The 13,931-nt window shown below is 39.6% G+C and overlaps 1 protein-coding gene across 2 annotated transcripts in view; it reads left to right on the top strand.

Moving 5' to 3' along the window:
- LOC117524075 (inactive dipeptidyl peptidase 10-like) overlaps nucleotides 1-13,931 on the top strand; it is a 643,233-nt gene that overhangs the window by 510,689 nt on the left and 118,613 nt on the right. The window lies entirely within an intron of this gene.

Genomic DNA, 13,931 nt, shown 5'->3' on the forward strand with positions numbered 1-13,931 from the left:
TGATGTTGAGGTTTGATCTCTGTTATTCTGGTTTTGCACCTTCATATCGAGGCTTTTCTCTGACATTCTTCTCTGTGTGATTATTATTCTCTGTTATCTTGCTAATTCTACCCAATGGTCATTATTCTCTGACAACTTTAATTTTACATTTCTATCGTGTTATTTTTGTATAGTTTAACCTCCAGTGTCTGGCCGTCTGGTCTCATGTTTCCACACATCCACGTTTGATTGTTTGGTTATCTACATATCCACTATTAATGCATTTTGTCACTGCCAGATTGTATAGGTTCATCCTGCACTTTTGAGTTACTATTCCACTGTTTTTTACCTTGATGTTAAAGTAATGAAATTTTGCCTTCTGCTTCTTCCTTTTGAAAGACTGTTAGAATTTGTGCTGATTACCAGTGTACTTGACCTGTTTTCTGTTTTTGACCAAGGCTGTTAGTCTGCTGATCATGACAGTAATATACGTGTATTTCCCTGCTGGACAATAAACTTGCTTTTACCTTCCATTGTTGTGGTTCTCTGCGTTAGGATCCCTTTGCCAAATAATTACAAATGGAGACTAGAGACTTGTCACTTCCAAATAAGATCTAGATCAATGTTCTAAATAAGTCAGGACTTGTCCAAGTATAAATAAAAGTTCAAAATTTTAGATCATGTGAGGTGAAATGTCTCAAAAATGAAAATGCTACATAAAATCTTTAGACTAACATCAGGCGTCATCTGGACATTTTATGCAAAAGATTGGTTGATTTATCCAGAGGCAGGATGTGAAAATCACTCTATACATACATACTCATTCAACTATCATTTATCATTTCTTGTTACGATTGAATGTAGACGAGTGTGTGATTATGACACGTTTTCCATTCAAGCTGTATTTTATATTTTCTATTGAATGTTGTTCATTGCTACCTTCAGTTTGGCAGAATTAATCATGTATTTCCTCCCAGGGATGGTAGTTATGTGGGCAATAGACTCTGGAGGTGGACAGTTAAAACTGGAAAAAAAAAAGAAAAATCTCCAATTGTCAAAAATTACACTGTGTCCCAAGGTTCACTAAGTATACCCACTGGAAGGCACACATTATTATCCCACCCTCATTTACTTCTTGTCGTGTGCTTGGACATTTATATGGGAATAACAGCTCAGCCCACATACATTATCTGGAAGGAAATTTCAAAATAGGCAATTTGGATTCTGTGTTTCAGTCATTTATTGTGAACACCTATTGCTCAATCAATGAAATGGTATTTTCTTTTAAAATGTACTTCATGATGTCAGTGGTGAATCCTCTGCAAAGGATGGTGGTGCAGTTAAACTGTCACTGCAGTCTACACCTGATTCACATAGACTCTTTCCCTAATGTCACACTGGCTCATTTTGGACTAAAGCAATAAATATGTTCTCATCCAGAATATTTCAGAGTGGCACTCTTGACATTTTTGGAACAATGTGGATGCTTTTTTTTTTCTTTCTATAAACCATGGATTTGGACCATACTTCCCTTGACCTTTCACAAACCAACTCCAAAATCTAATTACTACTAGATATCTTCTCATGAAGGTTTTTTCACTTTTGACTTATCTTGTTAAAGGATATCTTCTGGCAACTCACCAATTTAAAAGATGCTTTAACGAGGATATATAATGAGAAAGTGTTGTGATGTGGATGTTTGTGACACCTGTGTTTATGCCACATTGTCTGAATTTGCAGCACACGCAATATCAAATCAAAGTGTTGTATGTGTTGGAGGCTATACTTGTTTATGTTCTCTGTGTTTGCAGTTATTTTCTCAATTTGCAAGGTATTTTTGTGCATCTGTCTGTTGAACTGATGCAGGTGTTTTGTCTGTCTTCTTGTAAGGCTGTATATGCTAATGTATTAATTTGGAGGTACTGTGCCCTGTCATCCACCCACCATTAACCCTTTAATATCCTCACATTTTTCAATAGAAAGTAGTAGATATCAATATGCTCTACCAAATGGTTGAGTTGACCATTAATAGTTTAAAAAAACCCAACAATGCAACAATGTCAAGACAACATGGATCTTAAGGAGAATGACAATTAATAATATGTTAAAACACAGCCATAAATAATCAAGAGACTAAGTACAACTTGTCTGTGCCCTACTCTGAATGTATGTCCTGTGACAGGCCCCAAATGACTTGGTGTTAGACCATGTAATTATGGTAGATCATCAAGATAGGGTCTTCAATCTTTGACTGTTTGTGCATTGTTTATCTTGATCATTTTTGCTCTCTTCTGGTGCACACATAAACACAAATAATAGCATGTGTACTCTGATCCACGTACATGCATCCAGACCCATGATAAGAGACTGTGATCCACCCTGGTGCAGACTACACTGACTGATATTTAACTTTTACTTCTTCCTGGAACAGGTCATACTGATTCTCTTGAGCTGGACTATATCATAAGTTGCCCACATTGGGATGAAAATCATCACATACAGTAAAAAGTATTTATTCAGCCCCTGATTGTGCAAGTTCTCCTACTTAGAAAGATGAGAGAGGTCTGTAATTTTTATCATAGGTACACTTCAGCTATGAGACAAAATGAGACAAAAAAAAAATCCGGAAATCACATTGTAGAATTTTTAAAGAATTTATTTGTAAATTATGGTGGAAAATAAGTATTTGGTCAATAACAAAAGTTCAACTCAATACTTTGCAACAAAGATTGTTACAATGGCAGATGTCAAACGTTTCCTGTAAGTCTTCACCAGGTTTGCACACACTGTAGCTTGCATTTTGTCCCATTCTTCCAAGCAGATCTCCTCTAGAGCAGTGATGTTTTGGGGCTGTCCCTGGGCAACATGGACTTTCAACTCCCTCCACAAATTTTCTAAGGGGTTGAGGTCTGGAGATTGGCTAGGCCACTCCAGGACCTTGAAATGCTTTTAGAAGCCACTCCTTCATTGCCTGAGCGGTGTGTTTGGGATCATTGCAGCGGTGGGCACAGATAACCAAAAAAAAATTAACGTTGATAACAGATAATCACATAACTGAAAAGTTATCTGTGATAAAGCTAAAATGATAAACCACCCAAAAATGTATTGAAAGTTACAGATAACCAATAAATTCCAGTATTGTCTCCGGTACACTTGCAACTACTAACAAGATGATTTTGAGTTGTAACACCACGATCACTTCTGGAAGCATCAAAGGTGACGACAGACCCAAGCAATGAGTCAGCACTTTGTCTTTGAGCATCCTGCCTTGAAGCTTCTGGAGAACCTGCACAATCAGCAGCTGACTAAATACTTTTTTTACCCCACTGTAGTAAATTATTACTTCCACAAACTGGCAAAGAAATACTGAAGGTTATGTGAACACCCTGTCAGGATTCATGGTGAGGAATTAACAGAATGCAGGACACAATGCAGACTCACAGAAACTGGAGTTGGAGTAATAAAAGGCTTTATCTGGAAAAACTGGCATAGATTCAGTACACAGGTGATCACTCAAGGTGGCAGAGGTAATAGGTAGACGTAAGGCTGAGGCGTGGTCAAAGCAAACTGGGTTCAGTGGCACAGAGTAGCAATGTTGTCAGGACAGGCAGAATCAGAGTCAAAAAACAAGCACAGTTCAAAAAAGCACAGTGAGTCAAGGGCTGAGGCAAAAAACAGGGTCTAACACAAAGCAAGGTCTTACACGGTTGAGCAAAAGGTCAGGAGCAAAACAAGGCTGGAACGCAGACTAGGTCAAACAAACTGGCAGAGGAGTGGAGAAAAGGAAGGCCTTAAATACACAGATGAGGTAATTAGCTTAACAAGGTGCATGTGTGGATGAAAGTTCCAGAAGGGAGGTGTGGTTGGGTGAATCCAAGAGGAGCGAAAAGATGCAAGAGAGTGAGGGAGTGATTCAGGGGGACTGTGACAAAGATGAAACAGACACATGCAAGAGAATAAGTGAATCTAAGGACAAAACAGAGACAAAGAAGAAACAGACAGGTGCAAGAGTGTACGTGAAGGAAATGCAATCGGTGACCAAAATTAATGACAATAAAGGAACAAACTAAACACATGGCTAAAGTCAAGAAGATAATAAACATAGCAAAGAACCTATAAATTACCATCTGAACTGTAACACAGAAAACAAAACACAAGACAATCATATAAGCTACATGAAGAACACAAGAGGACTGAAACAACTAAAGACTACATTATAAGAATCAGGAGACAAACCAGAATGGTTAACACAGTGGAAACAACCATAACTGGATAGAACAAAGAATGAAAAAAAAAAACTACATGACTAAAATATGAAAAACAGAAAATCCAAAAATAAACAGAAAACAAAACCAGAGACTAGAGAATACAGAACAGAAAATAAATGATGAACTCAGAATGAAACTAATAACTAGAAAACTGAGCTATGAAAATGGGAAATAAGTGAACCTACCCCACCTTGGGGCTGGACCCTGACAGTACCCCCCCACCAAAACGGCCGACCCCGGAGGCCGACAGAACCCCCCCAAAAAAACATGGCAGAAGGAGACACAAGGCCATCAACAATGGGCGGGCCGGTGAGGGCTGGCAGGCGGGCCCAATCCCACCGAAGAGCTACCGGAAAGGATCCCTGAGGCCAGAGGCCAAAAGGGCAAGAACAGAAACAGAAACCTTGCCCCGGGGGTGTCAGTCCCCAGTCAAAACCACAACTGGGGGGTCGACTAAGAGGCAGACCAACACCAAGAGCAGGAGGTCGACCATGAAAACCAAAAGTTCCCCACTTCTTGGGAAAACGGTGGGCAAGATGACCAGAAGCTGAGGCAGGGATAGAGGCAGGCCTAAAGGGAGATGCAGGAGACAAAACCTCAGAAAAACCAGACCCCTTACTGGGAACAAATTGTTGGGGTCCAGCATAGCGGGCAGGACAAATTAAAGAAAAAATGGACTGAAAAGCCATGTGTACCCGCATCCAAAACAAAAACACAAAGCGGGGAATCAGAAGAAATAAAAAACCATCAAAAACCAAGCAACCCAAAAAAAAACAACCGAGTGGAGGAGGGACTGGTGAAAAACAAAGGGGACCTGAACCCAGGAAAAATGGAATATACCACATGAAAAATCCAACATAAGGATCTCGGCCGGAAGTAACCCAGGTTAATTAAATCAGCAAAAGATTTGAGATAAGTGAAAACCAACAAAAGACCTGGGGGGTAAATCAACATTATAAATGGGCAAAAATGAAGAAGCCAACCAGAAAAACCATAACCAGGGCAACAAAACGGAAACAGATTAATAACCGACCAATAGGGGGCACCAAACCAAGAAAAGATAAGAAAAACAAACACACCATAAAGGAGGGCAAAAGAAAATGGACAAATCACTGGAAAAGATCAAAAGAAAAATTATACTTGGAATTGGGGCCCAACCAATGCAGAAAACAAAATAATACGTCATGAAAACACTGAGACACCAATGAACCAAACCAAGTAAATTGGACCCAAACCATAGCAGGCATCTCGTGAAAAAGAAAAACAAACTGGTGGAATGGACTTGAGGACTGACAAAAAATGGGCAACTTAAGCCAGGAACCAAATAACCTTACCCATATGTCATGCAGGGAAATTACTGGTTTCCCTTTTGATTTTAACATATGTAAAAACCAGAAAAACATGAAAGACAGGGTGTACCAGACCAGAGAAAGGATTATAACTGATGTAACATGATGACTTAACGAAAAAGGAACAAAACATTGCTTTAAGAGTCCAGACTGCATGTCAAATGAAAACGATAGAAAACACAGCAAGCAGAGTTGCCCAAAGGAATAAAAAGAAGCAAAACTCAGTCATGAAGATGATGGAGTTGGTGGTTTGTTTTGGTGAATCCACAGTAGTGCAGGGAAGTTGTGAAAGTCCGGAAGTTGTGTTCTGGGGTGAATTCTCCTCTGTGGCGCAGGCTGGAGATGAGCTCGGTGCCATGCATGCAGCTGGTTCAGGGGCTGTGCATGGAGCAACCCATTCTGGAGCTGCTTTAAGGTGTGAGGCTGCTGGTGGGGGTGCTGGAACCACCTCCTTCGACACCATAGACATCTGTGGAGCTGCGGGCAATATGATTGCATCAGGTGAAGATTTGAGTCCGCTGTGTCCTTGTATGGCCAGTTCGTTCTGTCGGGATTCATGGTGAGGAATGAACAGAATGCAGGACACAGAATGCAGACTCACAGAAACTGGAGTTGGAGTAATAAAAGGCTTTATCTGGAAAAACTGGCATAGATTCAGTACACAGGTGACCAGTCAAGGTGGCAGAGGTAATAGGTAGACGTAAGGCTGAGGCGTGGTCAAAGCAAACTGGGTTCAGTGGCACAGAGTAGCAGTGTTGTCAGGACTGAGGCAGAATCAGAGTCAAAAAACAAGCACAGTTCAAAAAAGCACAGTGAATCCAAGTACAAGGGCTGAGGCAAAAAACAGGGTCTAACACAAAGCAAGGTCTTACACGGTTGAGCAAAAGGTCAGGAGCAAAACAAGGTTGGAACGCAGACTAGGTCAAACAAACTGGCAGAGGAGTGGAGAAAAGGAAGGCCTTAAATACACAGATGAGGTAATTAGCTTAACAAGGTGCATGTGTGGATGAAAGTTCCAGAAGGGAGGTGAGGTTGGGTGAATCCAAGAGGAGAGAAAAGATGCAAGTGAGTGAGGGAGTGATTCAGGGGGACTGTGACAAAGATGAAACAGACACGTGCAAGAGAATAAGTGAACCTAAGGACAAAACAGAGACAAAGATGAAACAAACACGTGCAAGAGTGTAAGTGAACACACGGGGGGAACAAAGAAGAAACAGACAGGTGCAAGAGTGTACGTGAAGGAAATGCAATCGGTGACCAAAATTAATGACAATAAAGGAACAAACTAAACACATGGCTAAAGTCAAGAAGATAATAAACATAGCAAAGAACCTATAAATTACCATCTGAGCTGTAAAACAGAAAACAAAACACAAGACAACCATATAAGCTACATGAAGAACACAAGAGGACTGAAACAACTAAAGACTACATTATAAGAATCAGAAGACAAACCAGAATGGTTAACGCAGTGGAAACAACCATAACTGGATAGAACAAAGAATGAAAAAACTACATGACTAAAATATGAAAAACAGAAAATCCAAAAATAAACAGAAAACAAAACCAGAGACTAGAGAATATAGAACAGAAAATAAATGATGAACTCAGAATGAAACTAATAACTAGAAAACTGAGCTATGAAAATGGGAAATAAGTGAACCTACCCCACCCTGGGGCTGGACCCTGACACACCCATATGTCTGTTTGACTGTTAAAGTTTGAAGTTGATCAGTTTGTATAGGTGGGTGATTCTTTAACTACGGGCACTATTGGCTTTGTAAATGTAATTTCCACCACACCATTGCCTTACAATATAAAGCGCCTTGGGGCAACTGTTTGTTGTGATTTGGCGCTATATACATGTGCTCTGGTGTCACTGTTTATCTCCATAGAAACTACCCAAACAATCTTTCATACAAACTGTTTAGGGACATTACAGTGTTGTGGTGGAAATTACGGCAATAGTGCGGGACAACTACATTTTGTTTAAAAAAATCACAACAGTTGTATGACATTGAATACCCCAATTATGTTTTGATTATTTTACTGATATTTTATTCAGAGATATTTTAAAACATTAGAAAAAAAACGTTTCTTTACCATTCATTTTTATCATTGAAGATCAAAAGTCTGGGTGTGGGACAAGCACAAAATGGCAATATTTGCATATAATGATGCTGAAAAAAGGTGAAAAAGTCATCATAGACTACTAGAACAAAGTTCTTAACACACTTTCATTGTAAAGATAAGTATTAAAGTGTGAAATTTCCCCTTTTTTCTGTTTTTCATACAATATGATCAAAGGACATAATAAGTGCCCGTAGTCTAAGAATCACCCAGGTATAGTTTATTTTTCTTGTTTATTTCAGACTTCAGACAACTTTATTGATCCCTAAAAGCAAGCAATTAATCCACAATTATTACTTGTTTACCATAATAATGGCACACATCAAAATTAAAGACAACACATATACATTTGACATTGTTTATGTGCTCTAAACTTGAAGCAGTCCGTCATCCGAATTGAGGCAAAGTGGGTGAAGGCCGCAGCAGGAGGGGCCTGCCCACCCAGCTTGTGGTTGAAGGCTGCAGCAATAAAAACTGTGCTGCCTTTGAGGTGGCAGGGAGGAAGCCAGGGTGAGGGGAGTGGAGAGACATGGGGGGTTAATAGGGATGGAGGGGGGAGACATGCATAGTGTGTAGATAAGTTAAATTTCTGTCCATTTCTGTCTGTGTGTGTATAAAGTGTGACAGTTTCTGTCCATGTGTGTGTAAAGTCTGACTTTGCTAGGCAACAGCAGTGTGGAGGGGGGTGAAAGATGAGAAGGTAGCTGTAGATGCTGTAGGCGGAGGATACAGAATTCCATTTACTGCACCTCTGACCGTCTAGAATCCAAATTCTTCTATAACATTCTCTTTTTATGACATCACAAAGATCTGATGCATGGAAAAAATCTGAATTTAAACTATGCTCTCTCAACTCAATGCTGTACTGATGGTTGTCAGTTATTACCCCGAAAGAGGTGACCATTCTAAGTTGTGTGATAAATACACTCAGTCAACCCATTTAATTTGATCCAGTTAGTGTTGATGTAATTACTGCAGTAGAACATCATCAAAAACCTAATGCTGTTGATCTTACACTATAAGTAAGGAAAAAAAATATTTTGAAGATGGAAACACTGTGGGATGTTGAAAGCACAGGGAAACATATTTGATTTATAGTTATTTAAACCACTTTGCCCACACTGCAGTGTGACATTACACACTGTAATTCATGTTTTTCCAACATGCTTTTGAAGTATGTCACTCAGTGACATACTAAGAGTGTGTATGTATCGTCTGATGTAACTGAACATGTAAGTGGCTTGTGGTGAATGACATGGAACCTTACTTCTAAGGATATTATCAACTGATTTTATATGAGATTAACTTGTTCCAACATAACAATGGTAATGTCAAAGTCCTGTCACAATAAATAGTTCTGCACCTTGGCCATGTTACCACAATGCATTAACTCAGTCTTGCACAGTTTAAAAGTGGCATGTCTTTTCAGTTCTTGACTGTACCTTTGTTCTCTTTTTAGATCTAAATTCAGCAGGACAGATAGCTCCCTGTTTTAAGTCCAACACTATTTCCATACAGTGCATACTTTAGGTCAGCATCTGTAAGGAGGCGTGGTCTTGTGCTTGAGAAAAGGAGGTGTGGCCACACCCCTCTGCCTGCTGTGTGTGACTAACTGTGGTGCGAGTCAAATGAAGTCAAGTGACTGGGTTATTCCAATCAGAAATTTTGGAATATGAATATAAATGGAATTTGTTAATTTACGTTTTTTCTTCTGAAAGACTAATCTAAAAGCAAAAGCGTACTGATGACTCATTTGTTGTTGAATCACTGCGCCTGGATGAAATCAGACCGCATTCAAGTTTAGACGCCACCAATTTATGACAAAAGCTGTTTTATATGGAGTAAATTTCACAGATGAGATAGCTGCCGGATAGCGACACTACGTACAATGATTTAAAATCTGTACAGAGTGACGTTTTATGAGATGGCGATTTGCGCAAAACGCAAACCAACGTAAAATGGGAAAAATACTGAAGGGAGACTGGCTCTACACATTACAAAAAAATACAAAAAAAAAAACCACACACACAGCACAGTAAAATCATCCCAATGTGAATGACATGATGTAATCAATTAATAAATGTTTCACGAAAAAAGAAAGTTTACATTTACACTTTGTCTCACACTGTGAAAGTGTCTGACAGCAGCTACCTACTGATCACAGTTTAAAGTTGCTGTCCCAAACTTGTACCAAACCATCACGTCTAAACACAAGTATGTACTGAACCATGATTTTTGTGTACTGTGATAACGCGAATATATATAAATATATATATATAAATATATATATATATATATATATATATATATATATATACACACGAGGTCTGTCAATAAAGTATAGGTCCTTTTTATTTTTTTCAAAAACTATATGGATTTCATTCATATGTTTTTACATCAGACATGCTTGAACCCTCGTGCGCATGCGTGAGTTTTTCCACGCCTGTCGGTGACATCATTCGCCTGTGAGCACTCCTTGTGGGAGGAGTCGTCCAGCCCCTCGTGCGGACGGATTGCAGCGTCGGCTCGCAGCCGCCGCGACGCTCCGCCAGAGGAAAAACACCTCTGTTGGAAGCCTTAAGGACAAGTTGGAACATGTCCAGCTGTTAAACAATTTCTCATATACTCACTCCACTGAAAGCCATCAAAAGCCGCCTGGATTTTACAAATGGTTATCAACACGGAGGTGTTTTTCCTGTGCCGCCGCACCGCGCCGGCTGCGGCCCGACGCGCGGACCCGTCCGCACGTCTTTCATTAAAAAAAATCTCCTTTAACAGTGGAATATCCGGATAAAATGCTGAAACCGACTTCTTCTGAAACTTCTCTGTTCTCTCACGACGTCCTGGATCAATAGAGCCTGAAATGTGGAGGTTTTCAGCTTGAAACAGGCTGACGACGGCGCCTGGGAGCGCTGCGGGACGTCTCGCACCGTGGGAAGTCCTTAAAGCGACAGTATCACCTCAAAATCTCTCATCAGCCGTTAACATTTTCACCGAAAACCAGCTTAATAGCCCTATATATATATATATATATATATATATATATATATATATATATATATATATACATACATATATGTATACATATATATATATATATATATATATATATATATATATATATACATATATATATATATGTATATATACGAGGGCTGTCCGTAAAGTATAGGTCCTTTTTATTTTTTTCTAAAACTATATGGATTTCATTCATATGTTTTTACGTCAGACATGCTTGAACCCTCGTGCGCATGCGTGAGTTTTTCCACGCCTGTCGGTGACGTCATTCGCCTGTGAGCACTCCTTGTGGGAGGAGTCGTCCAGCCCCTCGTCGGAATTCCTTTGTCTGAGAAGTTGCTGAGAGACTGGCGCTTTGTTTGATCAAAATTTTTTCTAAACCTGTGAGACACATCGAAGTGGACATGGTTCAAAAAATTAAGCTGGTCTTCAGTGAAAATTTTAACAGCTGATGAGAGATTTTGAGGTGATTCTGTCGCTTTAAGGACTTTTCACGGTGCGAGACGTCACGCAGCGCTCTCAGGCGGCGTCATCAGCCTGTTTCAAGCTTAAAACCTCCACATTTCAGGCTTTATTGATCCAGGACGTCGTGAGAGAACAGAGAAGTTTCAGAAGAAGTCGGTTTCAGCATTTTATCCGGATATTCCACTGTTAAAGGAGATTTTTTTTAATGAAAGACGTGCAGGCGGATTGCAGCGTCGGCTCGCATCCGCCGCGACGCTCCGCCACAGGAAAAACACCTCTGTTGGAAGCCTTGAGGACAAGTTGGAACATCTCCAGCTGATAAACAATTTCTCATATACTCACTCCACTGAAAGCCATCAAAAGCCGCCTGGATTTTACAAATGGTTATCAACACAGAGGTGTTTTTCCTGTGCCGCCGCGCCGCAACGGCTGCGTCCCGACGCGCGGACCCGTCCGCACGTCTTTCATTAAAAAAATCTCCTTTAACAGTGGAATATCCGGATAAAATGCTGAAACCGACTTCTTCTGAAACTTCTCTGTTCTCTCACGACGTCCTGGATCAATAGAGCCTGAAATGTGGAGGTTTTAAGCTTGAAACAGGCTGATGACGCCGCCTGAGAGCGCTGCGCGACGTCTCGCACCGTGAAAAGTCCTTAAAGCGACAGAATCACCTCAAAATCTCTCATCAGCTGTTAAAATTTTCACTGAAAACCAGCTTAATTTTTCGAACCATGTCCACTTCGATGTGTCTCACAGGTTTAGAAAAAATTTTGATCAAACAAAGCGCCAGTCTCTCAGCAACTTCTCAGACAAAGGAATTCCGACGAGGGGCTGGACGACTCCTCCCACAAGGAGTGCTCACAGGCAGATGACGTCACCGACAGGCGTGGAAAAACTCACGCATGCGCACGAGGGTTCAAGCATGTCTGACGTAAAAACATATGAATGAAATCCATATAGTTTTTGAAAAAAATAAAAAGGACCTATACTTTACGGACAGCCCTCGTATATATATATATATATATATATATATATATATATATATATATATATATACATTCTTCAGTCTTTGTTGTTGGACATTGGACTTGTCAAAATAATTGAAACAAATGCATGCTGTTATTGCAATATATACAACACGAGGCACCTCCTCTCAGCTTCTGTATGCAAGTTTCCTTGTTGTTGCAATTTGGATTCAGCAGATTGAACTATTGTGCAGGACCTCATGGTGTGACATGGTGCTGGGTGTGATGACAACCATACATGTCACCTATGTTCCTCAGCAGCTAAGCTGTTTGAGCATTTCCAAGCCTGTTATAAAACAAAATATAAGCTTACTTTCAACAGCGCCTTCAGTGTGCTTGCGGAGTTTGGAAGATGAGTTTTTTAAGAGCAGAGATTACAGTGTTAACTGTGCTGCACGATTTTGCTACCTGATTTGGAGTGGTCTGTTTGTAAAGGAGATATTATGGCAAATATGGACAGTGGCGGTTCTACATTGAATTACTCCCTGGGCGAGACCCCCTCCGAGCCCCCCCCCCAAAAACAATTGTACAAACAGCCATTTTTTATTATAACACTAAGGTGCACAATCTCCTCCCACCTCCAAGACAATGAGGCAATTCTGTACAAAACAGTACAAGTTATCGAAACCTAAATATACACTATTTACATAAATACACGCCGCCAACACTAATTTCCATTTCTAGAAATTTTTACCTTGAAAAAAAAAATTCACAGTCAAAGTCCTGTTAGAAGTGGCTTTTCATAAGCTAAAATACAATACAAAATATTGCTCAAAAGTGTTTTCAATGTTAAAATCAAATACCCACTAAATCCACAATACGAATTAGATGCGGATCAAACTTAGTGTATTCATTGAATGCACCAGTTTGCACCTCACTGTCACAAATGAGAGTGATTGAGGCACCTTTGATTGAGATATCATACAAAATGTATACCAAATGGGCTTTTCAATATTAAATTCAAATGGCGATAAAATCCACAATCCAGATGAGATCTGGATCAAACTTTCCCAGGTGATAGTGAGTGCCAGTCTGCACCTCACTTTCAAATATGAGAGTGACTGGGGCATGTTGGATTAAGATATAATGTATAATGTAAAATATACAATAAATGAGGTTTTCAATGTTAAATTTAAATGGCCACAAAATCTGTAATCTGGATTAGATCTGGATCAAACATCATTAGTTGATAAACAATACCATCCTACAAAAGAAATTTGATCTTTTTTGACAGTTATGAATTTTTGAAAATTTGTTCAGTGTTAAAGGATAGGGATTTTTCTCTGATTTATTTCCTGACTTTGACCTGTGACCTTGAAATTTTAATCAGTTCTTGTCTATCAGGATATGAATCGTCTGTAAAAATTTCATAGCGATATATGAAAAATTGTGGGTTCCAGACTGTTCACAAACAAACAAACAGGTGAAAATGTAACTTCCAGCTTTGTTGGTGGAGGTGACAATGATACAAAGCATTTTTTTCCTAACTCACCACACAATGAATTTTCTATCCATAATGACAATTCTGATACTCACTTCTGATAAATAGGCTTTCCCTTTGTGTTTGTTTGGTTGTGAGATGTCACTTTGATTTTCAGAATAAATCGTATTTGTTCATATTCAAGCCTGTTTGGCTGTCTGCTATACTGTCACCGTTATTTACCTTTCTGGAAAAATCATGCTGTCATTCATTTATT

The sequence above is a fragment of the Thalassophryne amazonica genome, chromosome 14 (assembly GCF_902500255.1).
Source record: "Thalassophryne amazonica chromosome 14, fThaAma1.1, whole genome shotgun sequence".
In the NCBI taxonomy this organism is placed as follows: domain Eukaryota; kingdom Metazoa; phylum Chordata; class Actinopteri; order Batrachoidiformes; family Batrachoididae; genus Thalassophryne; species Thalassophryne amazonica.